This window comes from Pungitius pungitius, chromosome 14 (genome assembly GCF_949316345.1).
Source record: "Pungitius pungitius chromosome 14, fPunPun2.1, whole genome shotgun sequence".
Lineage (NCBI taxonomy): Eukaryota > Metazoa > Chordata > Actinopteri > Perciformes > Gasterosteidae > Pungitius > Pungitius pungitius.
Window position 1 is genome coordinate 15,076,253 of NC_084913.1, and position 21,608 is coordinate 15,097,860.

Sequence of the window (21,608 nt, forward strand, 5' to 3'; positions counted from 1 at the left end):
CTGATGATGGAAACCCGTACACACACGTTGATTAGGTAGACTGCAGTGTCTCCCCATGGTTCACTACTTCATGGGGGGGCGGGGGGTGGTAATCCGTGGAGACACACATCACTTAATTCAAGATCGCTGCGCTACTTGCAGGTTCAATGCTTATTTTGATGGAGTAGAGGTTGAAAACATTTAAACCAATATGTACCAAAAAAAATCTAGACAAAAAGGTATGATAAGAAGAGCAGTTATGCTAAATTACTTTGTGGAACCACCCCACAAGAAAATATTAAAAAACACTAATACAAAACCAAAAAATCCACAAGGCAGCAGCAAGCCTTCTCATTTGAGAGATCTATATGTAGCTAATTGGAACTGATCTAGTTGATATATTTTGACTTGGATTAAATCCCATCACTGGTAGATGCATAGTGCTCATCTACTGCCACACATTGGTATGCTCTCTCATCAGGTTGATTAAATTTGTGCTTTATTCATGGGAAATACGGCATGCTGCAATGCTTTCATATAACTGCCTTGTCTCCATGCTTCATCAACTCTCCCGTTTGGGGCCAGAAGTTCTATTTGGGCAGTGACAGTGCATTATCATGGGCCATCAAGAGGTAATGCAGATATGCCTGAGAGATCATTCAATCCGGCAAATACCTTGTTTTATTTTACATTTTGTTCTATTGAGAGAAAATGTCCTTTGTCCTTAATGGATTCCATAATATCCGTATGGCTCAAAAAAGAAAATAATTTAAACACATTTGTTTACCAGATCAGCACTCCGGTTTCCAGCATGGAGTGTTTTAAATAACAGAATTAAAATAAAACCAGGGGAGCAGAAAAAGGTTGATTTTAGTGAATCGAGGTTGCATAAGAGTCCTAGCTGCTACACTGAAAAGCTGAACGTTCTCCTTGTTTGGTTCTGACTCGAGGAACAGAAAGGAGACCGGTCCCAGACGCCCTGAGGGGTCGCAGCGGGTCAGAGGTGTATTTTGGCCGTAAACCCTTAAGTGCTTAATAAACCAACAGCAGGACTTTTAAGTCAATTCTTTGTTGGGCCGTAAGCCAGTGCAAAGACCTCAGAACTGAGGAGGTGTGATCCACTTTCTTGGTCTTAGTGAGGTCACGACCTGCAGTTACCTGTGAACACATCTTTACAATAGTCTAGTCTGCTTAAGATGAATACATGGACATGTTTTTCCAAATCGTAGTTTAACCAGTTTGGGATTTGTTTGATATTTTTACCCAACTCTTTTATGGGTTTCTAGTCCCCTAGCGATATAATTATGTAGATTTGTAAGCCGTCTAAATTATGATAGAATTCTTTGTTTCTTTCCATAGTCATATATATGAGCTAGTGGAAGCATATTATCACACATGACTCAGGTCAGTGTGAAAAACTATGCCCCCAACTATGACTGTTTATAATATGTAAACTTAAAAATGGAGACAAAACATGAACAAATCCCCTAATCAAAGTAAGCAAAGATTATGATGTGCAGTTAATAGCTGGGCTGGGAGACCTGGGGTGATTGCAGGGAAGTGAACCTTGCTGTACACATTATGAAGGTCAATAATGAAGTTTCAAGAGCAAAAAAAATACATGGAATTACTATATAAAAAATATCTCCTGAATATATTGCAGCCACTATTTTGATTCCCGGCTCTTCCAACGTTTGCAAAAACCAGTCAGAGCTGAGACGGTCAATGCTGGACAGTTGGGCTTTTAATGAGAAAGAAGTGAAGGGGAAAAAAGCAGAGGTGGTTATTTCTATGCTGGTGTTCATTCAATTGTTGTGTGCCTCCTTGTACAAAGAAGCAAAACTCAATGTAATGCAAGGAGCACTTAAAAGTGTTAAGCGCCTCTTGTATAAGCACAGAAGGTTTGTGAAGAGGCCTACATCTACTAACATATTGAGCACACCGACCGTCCAGGGGAACTCATTTATGGCCAGGAAACAACTATGGAGACAGTCGGGGAATGGCAGGCAATGGCAGCAGACAGGGGAAAAGCAATAAACCAATATCTCTGAAATAACTTATACAGAGCAGCCAAGTGCCATCACTACCAGGTTAGTTGAAACGACGAGTGGATGAAGATCCGGAGTAGATATACTGCAGAGGTGTCATAAGTATTCACATTTATTACTCAAGTAGAAGTACAGATACTTACGGTGGCCGAGAAGGTTCAGACAAATACAATAGCCACAACACAACGCGAACGCCACAACACTAAATACAAAAGCCGCAACACAACCGCAAATGCCGCAACACAACCGAACGCCGCAACACAACACGAAAGCGAAAACGGTAGTAGCTAAGTAACTGCCCACAGGAGCGAGCGTATTGTAGCGTATTATAGTATCTACATTTAGTTCCTAAATGTGTATATGGTTCTGATTACTTACTCTGTTACTTGGGCCAGGGTTGGGGTACCTCCACTTCCGGGGTAATGTATGTAGTTTTGGGGGAACAGAGGAAGTGGGAATTGCGGGGAGTTGTGGGAAGTTGTAGTTCTTACTGGTGTGTGAAAGAAAGTTTTTGGGTGGCGTAGCTGTGGCCGATAACAGTCAACAATAAACCCGGGTAATGATAAACTGGCTCTTTATTGGCACAGAATGTTACAGTATTTTGGAGGAACGCCCACGGGAACGAGCGTATCAGTGTAGCGTCAAGGACACCGCTGACAACCGCTCCAGCTTCCCCGCTGACCGGCGCTCACGGACGGCCGTGGGCGTTCCTCCAAAATACGCTCGCTCCCGTGGGCAGTTACTTAGCTACTTCCGTTTTCGCTTTCGTGTTGTGGCGTTCGTGTTGTGTTGTGGCGTTCGTGTTGTGTTGTGTTGTGGCATATGCGGTTGTGTTGTGACTTTTGTAATTGTCTGAACCTTCTCGGCCACCGTAGGTACTAGGGTTTAAAAATACTTTTGGAAAAGTAACAACTCAAACTTTTTACTTAAGTGAAAGTATAAAAGTAATGGTTTCAAAATTACTTAAAGTATAACAGTAAAAGTAATCTAAGGGAGAAAAAAAAATCTATTAAGGACAAACTCTGTCCTTGCTCACAGATAATGAGAGTGTTCTGTGAGCGAGGTACAATATGATTGGAAGGTGCCTTCAGATCATGTGACCTGCCGTTCAGATGATGGAAACATGGCGAAATTCAGAGGCAACAATAAAACAACAGAGGATCACATGTATAGACCCACATGCTATATGACTTAAACAAATATTACCCAAACCCATTTTCCAGCTAAATGACACGTACACACACGTTGATTAGGTAGACTGCAGTGTCTCCCCATGGTTCACTACTTCATGGCAATTAACAAAAAAACATGAAGATACTCATCTAACGTTACATGGAATTTGCATGAGAAGGAGGAAGGGGGGGTTCATGTAGTTAAATACACAACTGAGATCGGCTTGTGCCGTTCTGAAAAGAAACTTTCCATCGTCCACTCTTCGGCGTCACTGTGATTTGCGTCATCTACAGGTCTGATCACGGAGAAAACCAATAGGGTGTCAGAATGGAATATGTTTATACTTCTCATCCAACCACAATCAAATTCACTCTATCCGGATGGCGCAAATTATCTGGATTTTTTTTGTTTTTTGTGTGTGTTTTTAAACGGAAACTTGAAAACAAGCCAAAATGAAAAAATAGTAACAAGGCTGTTTTTAAAAGTAGAAAGTACAGATATTTGCATGAAAAGTAAAAAGTCATCTGAAAATGAATATTATATAGATACACCAACTTTCTACTTAAGTAAGGTAACAAAGTACTTGTACTTTGTTATTTGACACCTCTGATATATATACTGCAAGGTGATTTGTTGACTGAAAGCAGCTTGGTTGCCTGAGCAGGTGAGGTAGGGTGTAATCAGGGAGTCTGGGTGAGCTCAGTTTGGAGCAACGCCCTTAACCACATGATCCGGGCAGGAGGCCTCGTTGTGACTGTAAAGTATATCTTTTCTATACAGACCCAGGCCATTAAAGTTGCACAGCTGTAAGCTGAACCTTTGCTTTGTGATACCAGGCGGCTTTCAGTCAATAAAATAATAAAATCTTATCACAGTGGATGTCAAAAACTCTACCATGAAAACAAATCCAAATCGCTTTCAAAGAATAAAAGCAGGTTATGAGCCGTGCACCTCATTAATGTGTAATGGGGCTTGATGTAAACTTGGCAAGACCAAAACAATGAGGCGCCTGAATTGTTTTTGGTACACGTATTCCCAATCCACAGAGCTCTCTATTATTCATAACAGCCTACGTGCAGCAACTGGCAGTGGAGTTTGAGTGCTAGGCATGCTGGGAAAAAGGACAGATGACAGCACTCTACTGCTGCTGCTGTTGTTGTTGGTGTCAAGCCATCTTCTGTTCAGTATAGGGTTAACATGCTTGGTCATTGTACTTGGGGAGCGTGAGTGCTGAGAGCCATCAGTCTGGTCCAAACACTATGTTTAGGTTTAATGTGTGTTGGACTGACCACCACTGTACTCACAAACACTTATTATAGCTCTGTTTTCAGTCTTCTCTGTAAAGACGTTTTGCTTTTTTCCACATTGAACTCATCCTCATGAAATGGTTATTAGAATGATTTCTGATAAAAAAAAGTTGACCCTTTTTTATGCGTTTTTCAAAAAAAAACATCAACAATGTGTACATTTCTGTGCCTTGTATCCAGTCTTTTAAAAAGGGTGGTTCACTATGGCTCTAAACACAAATAAGACAACACGAAAGTGTAGCCCAACCAGCTGCTGCATCTTCATGTGACAGCCATCAGAGTTTTAGCTCTGTGTGCCTGAATATCAACATGCATGTTTTTTCTCCTTCTGTTCCCACCATCTTTCCTTCAAAAACTGGCCCTCGAGAGAGAAACGTATTTGTCTTCTCCTACCAATGAAACATAACTATTGCATTCCTCCACTTCACTCTTTGAAGATATTGATTAGAATCTTATCAACACAATTACCCACAATTTAATTCATTTCTTCTCCCATTTTTCTTTCATGACGATCAACTATATTGCATTTTATTGGGCGCCCTGATGGATCAACAGCGGCTTCTTAAATATTTGCACAAAAAAGGACCTTGCTTGAGTGAATATCCTTAACATACAGTCCACACCCTAGCTGATAACAGTTGTTCTATAATGCTGGGAAAACAAGATGCCATCATCATGGTAATATTCCGACTCATTTATATGATGAATGATGAATTTTGTCAGCAAAAGGCCCTGTTTTTTGTTTCTTTGTTTTTTCCATGCAGAAATTAAAACCATCAATGATGAAGTGAACACTCAAGCACTGATGTGTGTCATGAACTTCCAAAAATTCAGTTTTGGTGCAAAAGGGCTGCATTTAATGATTCAAAGCTCCTGTTGATTGCTTCAGCTGAAATATCTCCCTATTGTTACTCTCACTTCCAGCCCCACTGATTGGACATCAGACGCTTTACTTCTCAACCTGTATGAAGAGTCTACAAAGACATCCACAGCTGCGTGAAGATATTTGTAGTCGTGACGCATTCGTCTGAGATTTGTATTGACAACCAGTAGAAAAGGGAAGCAATCGAACTCCGGCAAGCACCCAAGTCGGTCAAGCCTCGTTATCCAAGAAAAGAAAAGAAAAATCAATGATCTCCCTCCTGAGTGAGCATGCTGCTCTGCAAATACTCACACTGCAGCAGCCTCAGAAGAAGGCTGGCTGGCATTGTTTACTTTAACAGTTAATTCTACTGTACATTGTTCATAAGTTCATATCAAGTTCATATCACTATTGCATGACACATTACCATGCCATCATAGTATTAAGACCGAAGTTTAAAAGGTATATACAGTCAGATTGATGACTGTACATTTAGTTAATATACATACAAAGGTTTTTCTTTGCCTTTGAGGATTGTAAAGCAGGTCTTAGTACTGTATATACACAAGGTAAGTTTTTAAATGCTTAATCCACCATGAAATGGAGATGGACCAAATTTAGAAACAGTGCCTTTAAATCGATTTTGGTGTGGTTGTGCTGTCACGACGACACAGTAACCAGAAGAAATGCTGCAGAAGTGTGTGTGTAGTTCAAGGCTGCAGTAACGCTGTGAAGAATCCGAGCAGACTGGGCTTTTTTGTGAGGTTGTCTCATAGAGACAGGTGCTAAAACGGGGGGTGAATACAGTTATATTCAGACAGTGTGGAAAAATACACTCAACAATAAAACAGGAAAACCTGTTTTATCAAAGATTCCTGGACCAGGAAATGTGAATGGGATTTGTCTTTTAAGGACCCAATTATGCTGGTGAAGCAGTTTTGCTTTCTTGATGATGTACTTAAGGATGATTGCTTAAGCATGCTTCTACTTCACTAAGATTTAATCAAGGAAATTCAATAAGAAAAATTATTTTGGGTAAAAAAAACCATTGGCATTCATCCATATTGATGGAGCGTGAAAACGGACCCAAATACATACACTGTCACCTGGTGTATGAGGATATCCCGGATTAGTGCTGCTTTAGTCCGCGTCACGTTAATCCCTCCTCTTCGGAGGCAATTGGGACTCATACATTAAAAATATAAACTAGCAATCAAATGTACTCCCTGAAGATACGAAAGCCAATCAAACGTTAGTTTGGTAGATATTAATATTGCAAGATAAATTATATCGACAGTTGATGAATATATCAGCAGCTGAAGTAAAGTTTGGATGTCTTCAAATAAAATAATTTAAAAAAGCGTGCTAGTGCACAAAGCGTCTGTTTCTATGCAAAACCACTACGGAATTCTTACACTACACTACTTTGTAGAAGGGTGAAATCAGTAGGGAACAAGTTTACTGTCCCCCACTGATTCCATCATTCGCTGAGTCCATACAGCTGGTCATTACTCTACATGGCTTACCAAATTGCTAATATGTGTTCATTTCAAATCTATGTTCACATGGAATACTTTGCCACGTGCTATTCTATGGCATTTTACACGCTGGTTGGTAGCTCACTTAACAACGGTGTGAATAGAAATGTCCTGTGTGTTTACCTACAGCCTGTGTTGAAGAGGCATTAAAACTCTGGGAATACTTGTTAAGCTTAAAATTTCTTATTGATGTTTTCATATGAACAAATGACCACAGGAAACCAATGCAACAATGTAACAATCTGGCTTTCAGTGGTAAAACCTGAGTCTGCAGATCCCTTTTGTAGAGGGTTTCAGCTCAAAGCTGAAGTCACAACAGACTTCGACTGAATGATAATGTCGACTTCAAAAGTGATAAATCCTTAGCCGTGCACCTGCCAAAGGCCATGTTTAATCCATCTCCTTTCCATTTGTATTGTCAGCAGGAAGTTCCATCATTGCAGATAAGTTGAGCTCATTCTGCCTTTGTGAAAAATCATTTGACTTCTTATTAAAATCGCACTGCCTCTATTTGTTTCACTGGATGTGTTCACTTGAATGTGAGAAGAGCACTTTACATATACAAAACTAACCGCTTTTTATCACAAGCTATCACAGCCATTGTAAAGTACACACTGGGCCTGTTTGTCTTACAAATATCATCCAGGGGCGATGTTTACACGAGCACTTTGGACTTACTGAGACACATCTGGCCCGTTGATATAACATCTGTTGGCTGCTTCTTTGGCGTTCACAGTTATGTGAAGCTGTAAAAGCTGTAATGATGACAGTTGAGACAAGTGGTTGATATTTATGTGATGTGTGACAACACACCCCCCCCCCCTCCCCTCTGGCTGGTGTCCCTGGCAGAGGGTCATCAGGAGAGTGGAAACACCATCAACACATAACACATGGGCTTTGTGTGCCAGTGGACTCTGTTAAGAGGCCTCTATCCGCCCTGAGACACCTGGTTGGCTTGTTGTCCTGCCATTAGGCAAGCACGCAACCGACTACCAAAGTTAAATAAAAACATTTCCGCTGACTACATGCTTGTGGTATCCCCTCTTTGTTGACAAGGCCATGCAGCAGGTCCGGGTCGCGACAAATGGTTTCGAGTGTGTCTCGCCGCTTGGAATGCTGAGAAACAAAACCAAAAGAGCGTGAATGGTAGTTAAGATCAGTTTGAAGTCTGCTCTAAGTTAGCAGGCTAATAACTAGCAAATACGAATAAATGAAGAACATGAAACATTTGCATCCCAGTCTATAAGGCCATTGTAGCCATAGATAAATCGCAGTGGCATGAAGCACGTTTAAGGGTGTTGGAGCAGCCGCTGGGGGGGGGAGTGAGCGAGTGAAGGGCACCATTCAGAAAGACAGACAGCAGACTTGTCGGAAGCCAAACTACCACAGCTATTGATTCAGGCGTCGGCACAAAGACGCCGTGTGTTTCAGTGGTCCAGTCCACGCCGGACCTGGCACTCGGGGGTGTTTATGAGTCCGACCCAGCGCTCTCTTTGCAATTCCGTCGGGGGCTTGAGAGACGTGCACAGCTCTATCGCCAGCAAGCTTTGGGGCCGTAGCCGTCTTCGCAGAGGTTGTCTTCAGTCCGGAGTGTCAGAAAAAACACTACTCGTGAATTTATCCCACCGCTGAAACATTTGCTGGAGCGACTTGTGTTTAACAGTTAAAAGTGACATGCTTTGGCCATCAAAGGATCCACTACATTCCTAGTTGAAAGTGTCTCCACTACAGAAACTGAACGCGGATCCGATTATTAGGTTTTAAACTCGAAGACATACCGAATATTCAATTTGAATCACCAGCCCCTGACATCACATTCTGCCCCATGTGTTAGATGCATGCAAATATCAGCAGTGTCTTTCCATCCGAGGCCGCGCTTTTAAACACTGTGTGAAAAATAAAGAAATTGTGACAGAAATGTCTTCAGTGGAATAACCAAAACTTTGAAAGACAAATGGTATCTATCTCCAAAAATACTGGATATTTTACGTCCCATTTTCAACTAGATTTTAGGTTTGGTTAAATCCCACCTTGCCACGGTGAACAAACATTTTTCAAACTCCCGCGACAGACAAAATAATGAGCTGTAACTTAACAGCAGCTGGAAGTAATGTTTTGCATCACAGTTTTACTTATGTAAAAGTTTACCTGGGGGGGAGTTTCAGTAGACTGTGTCATTACAAAGCCCTCATCTCTGGTAGTGTCGCTATAGACTGGAATTGATAACAAAATCATATGAAAAAAAAAAACATTTATTTATATAATATTATGTTAAGACTAAAGACATCATTTTGAGGAATATTGCAACAACTTTTAAGTCTTGTATTTCAAATGTGTTACCCATTTGCAAGAAAGAATGCACAATAATCAAAGTGAATTTAACGTATGGCATTATTTATCATTAATGTTTCTCCATTTTCTATAGATATTGTGATAATATTCCCAAGGACAGTATTGGAGGTACTTTGACTTAAAAACTCTACTCAAGAGGACAATGAGACACTTTACACCGCTGACGTTTTAATAGGTTGATTGCTATAACATCAACATAAGTAAAGGCGGTTCTCTCTGTAATGAGGCATCATTACTATTCGGCCATTTAGTAAAAAAGCTTCACGATAGACTCCAATGAAACATTGAGAGAGAAGGGTTCTTTTGGTCAAGCAAGCCAAGTCAATGAGACAGCTATTGCTGCAGGGAGGGGGAGGCAATTTACTCGAGCTGAATAATCAAGCAAAGGTTTCTGGGATAATTTCCCTTTCAGCAAGGCTGAATGATGCGGACAAAGGGGAGCTAAACTAAGCCAGGCAGGACATTGTTCACAGGGTTACAGCTCGATACTTTACTGTGCTTGAAAAACATACAGAATGGATCAGAGGCAGCGAGATGACAGTTATTACAAAGGTGCAGCATGACGGATGCCAAGGACACATGCAGGCCACTTTCTTACAACATAGGTGTGTGTGACGTCAGACACGGTTCGACAATGCTTCCAGGATTTTTTTCCGAAGAAGCTTTGTCCTCATTTCTTAACCAGCAGCTAAATAACTGACTGCTGGGAGTCAAGGCGGGCCCCCGTCTTTGGGCTGAGGACATACTGGACGCCTCAGTGAATCACAAGGAACGGGTCCGCATTGCTAATTTGTGGAGGTATCAAAGTTGGGTCAAAGTAAGTATGTTTTTTAAAAAAACGTATGCTTGTTGCGTAGCTGGCGCTGGTAAAGTGAGGAAGGTACAAAACAAAAGTAAAATGCAACGATGACTTTTTTACACGTGATAAAACGAATGGCCTCCCAGTGGTACGGCCTCGGTTTAGACCACAGTTTTAGGACTACAAAGAACCAAACTGTTACTAAAGAGATACAATTCTGATACGACTGGGATCCTGACCACTAGCAGCAATAAAAACAAAGATACATTGTGGAGAAGTATTTTTAATAGCATTATTTAGTATTATCATGGCGACTGTTCATCACAAAAATTGCTTCACATTATTTTTCCCACAAGTGTGTGAGAGGCAGCGTCTGCGTCTACTTGCTTCCATTCAGCAGCCACTTCATCCAAGCAACAAATTGAGGCTTTGTTGCCACTGTTGACGTCTAAAGGAGAGCCTGCTGTGGGATTATACGGGCTCAACGCTTTAGGCTCTGTGGCTTTTTTTCTTTTTCTTAGTTTTTTCTTTTTGCTGGTGAAGCGAACTAAGATATTGTTGGGCTTTTGCTGTCGTGTTTTTCCCGTCACACATTGCCTATTGGGGAGCAAAAACTCAACGTCTCAATTGACAATAACAATCCACAGCCTTCCTTACACACTGTAAGTGTCGATTGATCAGATGGGATCAGCGTGGCACCTCACGAGTGTTGGCTTCTGGGTTTGATTTGGTTTCTTTAAGGTTGCACACAGTGATCATCAGAGGCACCATGGTGCTCCATCTTTTAGCTTGTCTAATTCTATTTATGTTTTCTCTTTTTGGCAGTTTTTCTTGCATCCAATGATGTGCTTGCCAGCAGCATATTAGAGCTAATTATACAACATTACACCACATTATGTAATGACTTGGCACATGGGTCATGCAGTGTAACACATCTTTGTTACAATTCAAGGGAAGAATGCCAACTGTGTGTACGCCATAGGAACAATAAAGAATAATATCTCACTGGAATCTGTATAATCGTACACTTTGGTCGACACATCTCTGTTTATAATTGCTGATACACATTTGAAATGGAACATAACTAACAATCAAGGCACAACAATAAGTCACACATTTCACAAACCTAAGGCGCAGCACAGCAAGGATAACTTTCTTTGTAATTGTAACCTTCTAATTCATGTATACAGACCTTAAGTAGCCACTTGCTGGTATTTGTATCAATAAAAAATGAATATAATAATAATCTCTAATGGATAGTGCTTGAACACGTCGTCCGTTGCCTGTTAGCTCTGTTGCTTGCTTTTCACTTGCTGATAACTAACTAGCTCTCTTTCAGCTAAATTCAACACAGATGTGTTGTTCACATTGTTCAACATTATCCAGTGCATTTTCAAATGGGACAAACAGATTTTTGATTTGACGTGACTTGATTGTCAGTACATGATGTTCTGCAGTTGAGTTGGCATTGCTTGGTATTGGTTCTTTTGTAACGTTTAATATTTCTAAAATCAAGCTGTTGTTCAGCATTTGATACAAACAAACTAAACTGTCACAGCTGCCCACAATCTCGTCCAACATACCTAACGCAGGACTATGGGCTACAATTTAAAGGGGCAAGTGTTGCAACCAGTGTTTAGGGGTAGATTGGATGCTTGTTTCACAAAATATGAAGCATATCATTTCCTCTCGCAAACATTTTGACCAATCAATAGAAACGCCATGCATGAGCACACGACTCTCAAATGTATCTGCAATTTGAGGCTTTGGCAGTCATTTGTGAAATGGGAGACAGGCATCATTAGCGAAAATAGTGCTTACAAATTGCATTTCTAAATTTGGCCCGTGCTCTTTTCGGTTCATGTATGGGCAGCATATCTCAGTGCAAAATGGCTTTGTGGGGTGGGAAATAGATTGAATGCAGAGTCGGCCAATCAGGCAGCTCTTTCTACCCCTCTGAATCAGCTGAGCCAATCCCAGAGACGCATTGCATCGCTCAGCAAAGACATTGCAAGCTTTTCCAGGAAATTCTACAGTCTCCAGCCAAAGGCAGATGGTGTTATTCACTTAATTATTGACATTAGAAACAAATAATTAAACACAATGACACTCTTGAAGTGATCCAAACGACAGCGTCAACAAACACAATTTTAGCGTAAATTCTAGTCTATTTAACATCATACATGGCCTTATCCATTCATAATTGATTGCATTATGAGATAGAAACAGACTTCGTTCCGAAAACAACTAACCTTTGAGATTTCAAACTAGAAATAAATGTAAACAATACAATATTGACTACAAATTAATCATACCCATATGCTGCTTATTACAGTTTACAAAAATAGCAATTTACTTACTCTTATGAGCAATATGAAGTGCCTCGTACGGGACGGAAATCAAACATTACACGTGGAATCCAAACGTGTATCAAACAACAACATCAAAGAAATCGTCAATTGTAAGCATTACATTGTATTATCAAATTTCCCAATATTTAGTGTGAACATTGGATTTAGAGATAATGATACGGTATATATGTATGCCAATGCTGTAGAGTTTTAAGCCAATTCCATTTCAATCTGAAGAGAATTCTTTGAATTTGCAAGTCTTTGGAGCTTGAACTCCATCCCGCTGTAGGACAGCCCAGGGGCAAGGATGCTGAAATCAGATGAGGCATATCCCCCCTGCAGTTGTTAGGAATTCAAGCAGCGGTAGAAATGATCTGTGTGATCCTGATTAGTGGTAGAATTACAGTTTGTGGGTTATTACATAGTATATTCATTTCTGTATTATGAAATAAACACATTTAGTACAGTACACATGGCATCCATTATGTAATGTTTACCCTGATGGAGGATTTCTGTTTATTCCTTGTTTTTTGGGGAGATCTTTTTTCCTGTGTCAGGTCCAAGTTTGGAAACAAAGGATATATTTTAAGTGTATAGATAGGAAAGACCTGGCTGACCTGGTCAAATTGAAGAAGCAGCTTTAATAATGTTATGAATGAATAAAACATACAGGGTAAAAAAAAACTTATGTCTAATCCTAATTTTTTTAAATGAATCCCTAATAAATCGAGGAAAGAATGACTGTGTTCAAAAAGGCAGCGGCGAGGGAACACTGTGTGCTGACTAAGTGATGTAAACTCACTGCTGTGAGACAAGGACGGCTCTTTGCAAAGAACACAACAACAGAGCAATCATAGGGGAGGACCCCGAAGGAGCACTGCAAGATTAAAAGACCCGCCATCAATTTATCAAAGACGTTGCAGAGGGGGAACTTCGACTTTTAAAGAATTGGGGACGCTTCCTTCTTTAATGACTGAAATTTATAAGAGAGCATGGAGAACTCAGAAACTTTCATCTTTAGTGCCAAATGTAATGAGCACTTCAAGTTGTGCCCTTGTGATTTTTGCACTTGGTTACAGGGACGGCAATTGTAAACCAGAAAAAGTTAATACCTGCGTGAGTTCATTTCACAATGGGGATTCAAGTGGATTTGAAGAAACATCAAATCCAACCAGAGTGCAAAGGGAATAACATTGCTTATTATTCCAACAACGTCGGGTTGTCTAAGCATCCGGTTAGCCCAAAAGCTTTGTCACAGCAATGCAAGCCGATCTCATTTATTGTGGACCTTTTGGACCCAGTGTAGGTGGCTTCCAGTCTTAACAGCAGTCCCATGAATAACAAGTGGGGCATCTCCACCCAAACAGTGTTATTTGTTGTCTTGTGTTACTACCGTTCGCTATTAACAGTGGATGCTTGCTTGTGTCTTTTTTTTTTCTTTCTTCTTCCTTCAGTATTTCTTCATTTTGCTCTGGGGCTTAGGAGGATAAGCTTTTACCAACTCCTCTCTGAACAGCTTCATCACACTGTCGTCATCCCCAACAGAGCCTGAATGTTATCTCTGCACAGCGGCACGAGGAGCCCTCCATTTACCTCTCTGCAGCTTCAGTTTGTCTTCTTGTCGCCAACCTCGGTGCTCGCCACACATCGGCAAGCGAGCTGAACCGGCGTAACGGAGCTGTCGCCCTGCTCTCGGTGATAATTTTGACAACATAGTGGAACATAAAGCAAGGGGCGGTTATGTGTGAAAACCTCCGAATACAAGAAACGCGTTGACCCTCAAGCTGTGTTATACTGTCAGTGGTTGCAAAAACTTGGGGGCAGGGCACATATTCTTCAAGAACCCACACCTTGGTAAAACAATCTGAAATAAAGCTGTAAAGATAGGGCACTAAACCATAGAAGAAATACAAATGAAAGAAAAATAAATCAAGCGCAACCAATGTGACAGGATTTGTGTTGGAGCCGCACGCCCAGAGCAGCTCATGTTACCGAGGAGAAGAGAGAGAAACCCACACAAGGAGAGCCAGAAAGACACAGAGTGACACGTTAAGAGAGATAAAAAGTTTAGGGATTGTGCCAAGATGGACAGATGTGCGAATGCTCGTCCGTCCCGGCTGTAACAGGCGACGTGACCACCACAACCACGGCACAAAAAAGGTATGAAAATATAACGAGGCATATCCATCCCTGGGATTTACAAGCACAACGGTCGGCCAAGAAGAGACCACCCAGTATGCGAGTGCTATACTGGCAGCAGCGCGAAGCGCACTAATGGACAAGGTGAACACAAGTGCTTCAATGTTCCTGTATCATCAGGGGGCCTCGACAGAAAAAGTTTGGGATCCACTGCAACACATTCTAGTATTTTTTCCTCAGACTGGCCTATGGTTTTCATGGCCTTCGCAGTATATTAAAACCCAAAGGCACATACGTCGATGGATTTAAGGGCTCATTTTAGTAAGGGTCTGACAAAACTATACTCTAGTTTATCGTCAGTGTTACTCTTTTATTATATAGAGAATTATAACCTACCAAATAGAGATTGAGATGTTTTGGCACTTTTGCAGCATCTTCACTTTACTCAAGGTATAACAATGTACATTGTATGTCATACTAAAATTAAATATGAAACATTACATAATTAACAGATCACTGTGTATTTGTATATTTTTGCCTCACTGTTGGGCCAATTCTATATTGGTAAGAGACTTTATTGTCCACAATCAGCGCACGTCAGGTGCATCAGCCCGGCTTCAGGACTCAAATGCAGATCCAAGCAGTCATAAGCACTTTATTTAGCACAGGCGGAGAGGGATACACAGTTCACACAGACTAACCATCAATGATTAACAAACCCACCAGGAGACAAGGGACACACATGGTTTAATTTCAGTGGGTAGGTGCAGGTGATTGGAGACAGCAGGAAACAATTAATCACAGAGGGCGGAAAATACACACCAGGGCAGGAAGTGGAGTCAACCCTGGGACACAAGAGGCAGGAAAATGAAACGGGAAACAAACCCACACAGTGACAGTGCAGGACACAGTGGGGCGGGATTTTGTTTCACCCCACATCGAGTGGAAGTTAAACCAACATTTATACTACACATGGTGCAAAACAAACGTGTAGTGCAGTTATATTTTCATCCTGTTAGACATCAGTGTGAAAATGTCCAAATTAACGTATACGTTTTTTAGTTTGGGCAAAAACAATTAAGTTAAAGTGACCCCTGATGAGCTCATCCTTATATTTGACAGAATTCCCTCAAAGTGTTGAGATACCACCTGCACAAGAATGAACAGGCAGAAGTAAAAGCATAAAGTACATCAAGCCACCAGCGCCGAAGGCCTGAAGACGGGACTGTACTGGGGGTTAGGTCTTTTGCTTGTTATGATGAGCTCGAGGGCAGCGGAGGTGCTGGCGAGTTTGACAGCTTGCAGGATGAAGATGATGTGGGATCTTGCCCAAATGCATTTGTACCTTGTCCTTCGGATTGCTGTGGTAAGAACTGTTAGGATCCCCGAGGCCTTTAGTGTCATGGACGGAAAGGAGGAGGGTCCCCAACATGGACTTCACTATCATCAGAGATTTTGTGTCCAAGTTGTTGCAGTGGCCGTACCAGACATGGATGAAACGTCTCTCTCTCTGTGCTCCCTCGGCAGAAGGTGGAGAGGATAGTTGGGAGGTTGGGACGCGTGGATCGATACAGCAATATCAAAACTGCTGTACTCTCAAGCGACTCATTTGGAACCAAAACCTTTCAAAAAGTAGCGATGCCCAATCGACGTCTGACGTCTTTCTTTTCTACCTTGCTACCTTTCCCATCAAAGGCTCTGAACCATGAAAAAAACATTATTTATATCAATTAAAAGTATTTTGTAAAGTAAAGTTTTACCATCAACCAAATACTTGAGTCCTGTGAGAGACATGGAGCATCTCATGATTGCACATTAGATGCGCTGAATGCTGCGAGAGTTCCACGAGCCCAGGCTTTTAAAAAGTTAGTATAAAACACAGTAGCTTGAGTGGGCTGGAACTGCTGACTCTGGTGAATGAACCTGCCATTAAACAAAGGCGGGCACTGTATTTCTAAAGTGCAACAAAAACAACAACCACAAGAGAGAATTCATGTGGGAGTGAAGAGCGGGTCGACGACAAAATTAGAATGGCTAAACTATCGGACGTCACAGACCTTTTGATTCCGGAAAAATAGAATATGAAGGTTGGGAAACAAGACAAGTTTAGCCTTTATAAACTGGTCCTGAAAAAATGTCAGAATTGGGTTTGACAACAGGCAGGGAGGCTTAGCCAAGCTCCAAAAACACTTTCCGCTGACTCAAATTGGGAGAATCCACATCACATCACTGTGAACGAGAGGACATGGCGCAGGCGCATGATCTTATGTCCCAAAAAAGGGCCTTTTGTGAGCAAGTTACGCTTCTACCCCAAAGGCCGAGGACCAGAGAACCTGTACGTTCCCCATTGTCATAAATGTTATGTCCTGCATTGCTTTGGAGCAGCAGCCACAGACCTCATTCAGACTGTGAGCTATCTGAAGGGCAGAGAGTGGAAAAGAGGGCCACTGGGTTGACAATGAATAGTTATTCCAGTCTACCTTTAAATGATGACACATTAAGAGAATTGTTCATTAATTCTTCAGTCATAAATAATAATGCTCAAACAAATCTCAACAATAATGTCAAAAGAATTACACAAAAGCACAAAAATGAAAAAATTAATTGAGCATGAAAACTACATAAACCTCAACTAATCGACTTAGGAAAGTTGACTGAGACAACCAATTAGTTGACTAATCGGCCAAAAGGTCACATCCAAACTGTTAGTATAATGAAAGACTACATAAACTTTAAGAATATTTCACTGTAAATAGATTTAAACTTTGGACATAAGTAGTGGATAGTAGGTAAAGGTAGGTAGGTCTGTAGATAAATAGCTGCTGCGTAGGTAGGTAGGCAGGTAGTATTGTTTTGTGTAATGCTTATGCAGTTAGCGCCAACAGTGCTGTCAAAATGCTTCAGGGGAACTCCATCTAGGCTCAGTTGGTGGGAAGCTCGGGTCTCACACATGAGACCAAAGAGGTAGTTGGCAAAGAACAGCAGCCTTTTCTTTACGCTGAAAACTAACTATCACTTTTCACATCATCTGGTACAGTTTGATTTACTAAACCCATTTCAGACCAAATACAGATTTTAATTAATAAATCAGCAACAGCAAATGAAGGCATCAAATTACTTATTTTCCCAAAAGCATTGCCATGCAATAATAATCCCATTTAGGCTTAAGAAAAAATTCAGTTAGCTAGCGAGTTTCAAGTGTTCCAGGAGCTTTTTCTTTTTAAAAACGGATGTGTGTGCTGACCTGTCCCCGCCTGTGGCTCCTTCGTAGCCGTTGAGAAGGTGGAAGTGAACGGTGTCGAACAGAGTTTCCTGAAAAATCAACCGGGCTCTTTTTTTTTTCTCCTCAGAGGCGATTTGGAGATGGCGCCATGGTGAGAAACTCGCAGAGGATTTAAGGCCAATCATCAACTTATTATTTTTTAACTTTGATTTCCTCCTGTCTAAGCTTTTCTGTTTTAGCAGAAATCCCCTCTCCTGCTATTCATTATTTCCCAGCTCAAGGTTCTTAATGCAGTTCTCAGAGGTCCCATTCAACACCTCTCTCCTGGTTTTCTCCCTGCAAAAATAATGATAAAGTTCTGCGCCCTATGCATGTGTTGAGGCTTCTCCCCAAGGTAAGAGCGGCCTACTTTGGAGTGCATCCTCAGCATCCATCTGCTGCACCCGTAAATTAGACTTGCCTGCAAACGCAGGTTAAGCTCGTCCGTCAAGGCGGGCCTATCGATTTCAGCGAGCAGTCTGGGAACAGAAGGCATTAACCCCGCGGCGTCATTCTGGCATCAAGCGTTGACAATAACTGCTGGTGATTTCAACATATCAGATGAGCACTGTTGATAGCTCTGCTGTGACCGATGGCGATGAGAAACTAAAGACCTGAATAATGATGAATACAAAGTGGATGGAAATCATTTAAACAGTCTCTGCTTCTGCTGTTAGCAAGAGCATCCATCACCTTCTCACTCCAAACTCCAATTTCGCATGTGTTAATTTCTGCTTTTTATGTAAACCACTTTTATGAAATAAACATCCCACTAGGAACAACTTAGTTAGGTGAGGGCAACAAACCTTCATGGTTAGGTTTTGGATGAGATTGTGGTTTGGGTTAAAAATGCCTTGTTAGGCTGGTTTTCCCCAGTATTTTATACAGAACCTACATAAATAACAGCAGAATTTTGCTGAACTTAATTGTTGGCTTAAAACAAGTCAAGTTTCAAAGCTTAAAGAAGACGTAATGTTGGACTTACATCAGACAGACACTCCATATGAAGAATTGTGTTGCTCTAGAACTGCTGAATGTGTAAATAAGCTATAGTGTTTTCTGGATCAACTGAAGATAATGTCAGTGTTGGGCTCTGCAGTCCTACTACTACTAATACTTTAAACTACACTTGACGAATTTAGCTTGAAAGGAATTTTGCATTGAGGTTGATTCAGCAAACAGTAAAAAAAGACAAAGAGGCTCTTTTTTCAGATCAGCTATTTTTGGTTCATCCACAGATTTCTGTTCACCTGGACAGTGAATTCCATTGACATCAATTCCACTGACTCAAATAAATAGCGATAGAGGGTGCACTTGTCAGTGAGTCATTTAGCCTCACTCTTCTTTTATGGACAGTCATATCTCCACATCAAACTAAAAGGCTTCGCTTGGTTAAAAAAATAAATTTAAACTCCACATTCCGTACTCTTCAGATAAATCATTTCACAGTGGGGATTTTTTTTGAGAACACCAGCCGTACAAATGTCGATAAATGCCCCAGTGTGGGAGTCAGAGTTGCCCCTTCTTCTTTGCGCTGTCCGTGGTCCTGAAACAAGCTTCGGTGGCGCTCCCTCCTCCCCCACGCGCGGATTCTCTTATATTGTGATCCGTGCAGGTGCCACGCCACCACTTGTAATCCACCGAGAGGCTGCTGATTACAGTGGATGATGGCGTTACACTGCTTCCCCGCCGTGCCTCGTGGCTTCCACCAATCCCTCAAACAGACACGCACGCGCCAAGCTCATGCACACAAATTATTATTTTCTTAAGACTTTAAGGGACTGCAGGTTTTGATATAAATAATAAGCACACGGGGGGTGATATTATAATCGCACTCACGTGCACTCGCACAGCATTCCATTTGTGCAACTTAAGGGAGTTTATTAAATGTCGTAGTTTCTCTAATCACAAGGGGTCATTTATTGAAGGCAAGGCTAATCGAACCCGCCCCTCTCCGGCTTTCTCTCTCCCCCTCTCTCTCTCTCTCTCTCTCTCTGTCACACACATGCACACACAAGACAACACGCACACATTGTCAGCCCACAACACCCCAAAAAAAGGGCGCACTCCCGGAATTAGTATGCGTCAGGCACACCTATCCAAGCACCCAGCGTCCCTTTTTTGATCCCCCGTGCAATGCTGAGCGCATGAAAGATAGATATAAAGATATATATATATATATATATATATATATATATATATATATATATGATTAAACTATATTTAAACAGCATTTGCACCCAGCTGCACTGCGCAGAATCGAATCCCACCGGCTCGGGTTACTTTCTGTGGATACCTGTAATTGACCAGGAGAGTAACGAAGCCGAACAGGCACACACCGCCCGCCGGGAACGGGAGTCCGTTCGAACCGATTTGAAGGTGAACTATGCAGAATATCTCCCAGAGAAAAATATGAAAAATAATCAAAATAAACCACAACATTTGATGTCAGAGCAGCCGGAACTCATCCATGTATCACACAGTTAAAATGGGTTAATGCTTACCTTGAGAGACGGATATGTATCCATTGTGCGCCACCGTAGACTCTGCACGGCGTCTTCTGTTTCCCCCGGTTCGAGGCTACAGCCGCTCCCTTCCCATTCATCCACTAATTCCAGGAGACAACCCGCAAAACCAGCTGCCTACCGAGCCGCCCGCATATCGCTTCTTCTCTGGCACTTCTCTCCTTGACGTTTTCTTGGTATTTTTGTTTCCTTCACCCACCAGCAGATGCTGTAGAAACCAGCGCTTTTTTTTGCCGGGAGCCACGCTGCGACGAAGAGCTTCACATCACATTCAGCAGTCCACAGCCCCCAACCTCCCACCCCAACCCGCCCCTTCTTCAAGTAAAAATAACTAGCTCGCCGGTGTGTGCGTGTGATCGACTATGTATTTCCAGGCAACTTTTCTAATTCATAAGGAGATTTGCTACATGGTGCAGGCGTTTTGGTTTCCCGGTTTCTCCGCGCGGTGCCGTATGTCCTTGTGGCGTAATTCCTATGGGCTCCTAGAACACTCGTCCGAGCCGAAAGTTACAAATAATAACCAGTGCATCCAAAAGTATTTTTTCTGCTTGTTTTAAATTCGTGAGTTATGTGTTTGTCCGACTGGGAGCCGGTGAAGGAGAGGTGCGAAGTGGGCGCGCAGGGAAAGACCACAAAGCGGCGGATAACCCTATGGGTGCCACAAAGCTCCTCGGGGGAGGAGAGAGAGAGAGGCGTGCGGTTCAGCTACAACTGCATCGCCCTCACGCAAGCGGTCTCGCGCCGGTGTTTACGCGGCTGAGAGCCACTTTGGGCACTTTCCGCAGCGGGTGCAGCGTCTGCAGGGTATTACGGACCAGGCGCGGATTAGTGCGTCAGGTTTAGCCGCGTTCAGCGTTAGCGGTAAACAAAATATAGCCTGTCGGGGCGGGGAGGGGGAATGAAGTTATGCATGCGGCAAGTGGACATGAGGTGTGCGCTCTGGTTCTGTCCGGATAACCGCGGATTTGCGTCATGTTTTGACCTTCAGAAAGCAGGAACACGTGGGCGTTTGCATGATCAACTGTTAAGCAGTAGTTCAAGGAGATTTACTCCATATGGTACTGAAGTTGAAGCAATTTCATTTCCAGATATTTATGGTAATCTGATTAATAATCCCTAAATAATACACTGATAAATGACACCAACGGTCTACACAATGGAAATGTGGACAAATATTTATCCGATTATTCTTCAGTCTAATTGTTTACAGCTGAGGAAGGAAAATTCCCTTGCTGTTTTTTCATATGCAAACTTTGTTTAAATTTCATTCCTG

The 21,608-nt window shown here is 41.9% G+C and overlaps 1 protein-coding gene across 1 annotated transcript in view; it reads right to left on the reverse strand.

The window, feature by feature from the left end:
* LOC119227825 (leucine-rich repeat and fibronectin type-III domain-containing protein 2) overlaps positions 1 to 21,280 on the reverse strand; it is an 84,260-nt gene extending 62,980 nt beyond the window's left edge. The window contains exon 1 of the mRNA XM_037486942.2: positions 20,315 to 21,280. The gene's annotated coding sequence lies outside the window, so the exon portion shown is untranslated. The remainder of the gene's footprint in view (positions 1 to 20,314) is intronic.
* Positions 21,281 to 21,608: the final 328 nt, after the last annotated feature.